Genomic DNA, 3,093 nt, shown 5'->3' with positions numbered 1-3,093 from the left:
CGCGGCGCCGGGACCTGCGCCTGCGCCTGCGGCTGCACCGCCTCCTCCCCCGCCCCCCGCGGCGTCCTCGCCGCCATCGCCGCCGCCGCCGGCCTCCGCCACCGCGCCGCTGTCCGGATTCGCGCCGCCTAGCCCAGCCTCCTGCCGAACCAGCAGCGCCGCCCGCCGGCCTCGGGCCTAGCCTAAGCCACCCTGCGCGCCCCGCCCCCGGCACGGCTTCGCCAATGGCGAGGCCGCCCTCCGCCAGGCCCGCCCCGGGAACACCCCCAGCCCCAGATGCGGATTCCATTGGCTGGGATCGGGCCGAGAGGCGGGTCCAGCCCCGCCTCCTGCGTGGAGGGAGGGGGAAGTAGGGAAACGGACGGCACCACCCCTGTCCACCCAGCCCCAGGAGGGTGCGGAGCCCGGGCTAGGGGAGACTCACCGGGCCTGCAACCTCGCCCAACCGGAACCGGCCCAGCCCGGGTCACTGCTCCCCAGACTACAGCCAGCTGACCCAACCTGCATTTATTGTCTCTTGAGAACCAGGCACTATGCTAAAGGCTCCCCATCAGCCAGCCAACCTGCATTTATTAAGCGCCTTCTGTATATCAGGCCGACCAATAGCCCAGCTTATGCTACCTCCATTACTCAGTTCAACCGAGTGTCCACCATTAGACAGTTCTAATTGCTGGCTCTCCCAGAGCTTACAGTGTAATGTGGGAGACAACGTGCCACAGTCACAATAATGTTTTTGTTCAGTCGTGTCTGACTCTCCTGTGACCCCATGGGGGGTCTTCTTGGCAAAGATACTGGAGTGGTTTGCCATTTCCTTCTCCACCTCATTTACAGATGAGGAAACCGAGGCAAACAGACTTGCCCAGCGTCACACAGCTAGTAAATGTCTGAGGCCGGATCTGAGCTTAGGAAGATGAATCTTCTCCACTCCAAGCCCGGTGCTCTGTGCACTATGACGCCCCCTAGCGGCCATCACCATCACCATCATCATCATCATCATGATGCTGCCACAACACTAGTCATGGTCTATTATTTGCCAAGAACTCCACAAGTATCCTCACATTTGATCTTCAACAGCCCTGGAAGGAAGATGCCAGTATCCCCATTTTACAGAGGAGGAAGCTTGGGCAAGCACAGGTTAAGTGACTTGCCAAGGGTCACACAGCTAGTGTGAATGGATTGGAACTCAGGACTCTCCTGACTCCAGGTCCAGAGCCCTATCCATTGTGGTACCCTGCTGGCTTCTATACATAGAAGATATCTGTCTGTATATATGGGAATATATTTGGGTATATTTAAAATTGCCTAATAATTTATATTTATAATAATATGTAGCAAATTATTAGGAATTTTTTAAATGAATCACTCAACCTGCATTTATTAAGCACTGAGTATTGTTCCTGTGCTAGGACCTGGGCATACAAAAATAAAATCAGTTCTTCCAAAAAAGTCTAATCCCTCTTTCCAGAAGACGGCCTTACAAATCCCCGAAGACAACTCCCACGCCCTGTCTAAGGCTTTCCTTCATTCATTCATTCCCCAACACGCATCAGCGGCCTGTCCCTTAGTGTGCTCAATGAGCTCGGTCCATCCCCAGTTCCTTCGGTCCAGGTGCCTGTGCCCTGCAGGACCTCCAGCCTGGCAAAGCCCTTCATAATCTGTGGCACCCAGAAATGCACCACCTGTGTTCTCAGCAGAGCAGAGGAAGGAAGGCAGGGCTGGCACCTCTCTGGCCTGTCCCAGGCTTCTCTCCATGCACTCTAAAATCACATTCATTTTGGGGGTGCCAGACCAGCCGGAGGTCACCGAGACCCTTTGTCTCTATCACACTCATGTATTTATCATCTTTTACTCACAAAGCCCAGGTCAAAATTCACCTCATTGACACCCAACCCGATACCTGCTGCCCAAAGCCCAGGACCCAGTTAACCAAGAGAGCAAAACTTTTGAATGAAGTCATGGAAAGCACATTGAATTCAGAATTAGGAGAGTTCTGTGTTCAAAACCAATCTCTACCCTTAACTTTGTGACCCTGGGTAAATCACTTAACCTCACTAAGACCTCCCTTGCTGGAGCTGCCTCTGCCAGAATTGAATCTACTATTTAACTTGGGCAAAAACATTTTTCAACTCTCAACCTTCCTTCGGATTGAAAATGACGGGGTGGATGTGGCAATCTTTGTCCTACTTTGCTGCCCACAATTGAGGTGCATCCCTCCCCCGTGGCACCATAAATCCAGTCATACTGACTTCACAGGTTTGTGGTGAGGCTCAAATGAGATAATGGACATATCTATTCATCCATCCATCCATACATACATACATATATCCATCCATCAATCTCCCCACCCACCCATCCATCCGCCCAACCATCTTCTGACAAAGAGAAGAAGAAAATAATCCCTGGTCCTCTACACTCTCTACACTCTCTCACTTCCTGACTTCATCAGTTCCTAGGGCAGGGATGGGGAACCTGCAGCCTCAAGGCCACATGTGACCCTCTAGGTCCTCAGGTGCAGGCTTTTGACTGAGTCCAAGTTTTACAGAACAAATCCTTTTATTAAGGGGATTTGTTCTGCGAAGTTTCGATTCAGTCAAAGGGCCACACTCAAGGACCTAGAGGGCCGCATGTGGCCTAGAGGCCACAGGATCCCTACTCCCACTTAGGGTTTTACATAACATTTCTATGCAGACATTCCCAGGTCTATACATCCAGCCCTAGTCTTTTCTCCCAAGCTACTGAATTGCCCATTGGATATCTAGAGCCAGCAGTGCTGGAGGCATCTCAAATTTAATGTGTCCAAAATAGAACTTAAGACCTTCATCCTGACCCTTATCAACGTCCTGTTACTGTCAAGGACACCACCATCCTTCTGGTCATCCAGGTGCAGGGCCAAGGTACCCTCTTCCACTCATTCACCCTGTGGATCCAATCTGTTGTCCCTCACATCTTCCCCTTTCTCTCCACTCATCCAGCCCCTACATCACCCCCTCCTCACCTCTTTGCTGGATTACAGCAGTAACCTCCAAATGATCCCCACCCCAATTCACAGCCTCCAAAGTGATTTTCCCCAAAGCTGACCATGTTACTACTGTT

This window comes from Trichosurus vulpecula, chromosome 1 (genome assembly GCF_011100635.1).
Source record: "Trichosurus vulpecula isolate mTriVul1 chromosome 1, mTriVul1.pri, whole genome shotgun sequence".
NCBI classification, from domain to species: Eukaryota; Metazoa; Chordata; class Mammalia; order Diprotodontia; family Phalangeridae; genus Trichosurus; species Trichosurus vulpecula.
This window is presented reverse-complemented; position numbering follows the sequence as displayed.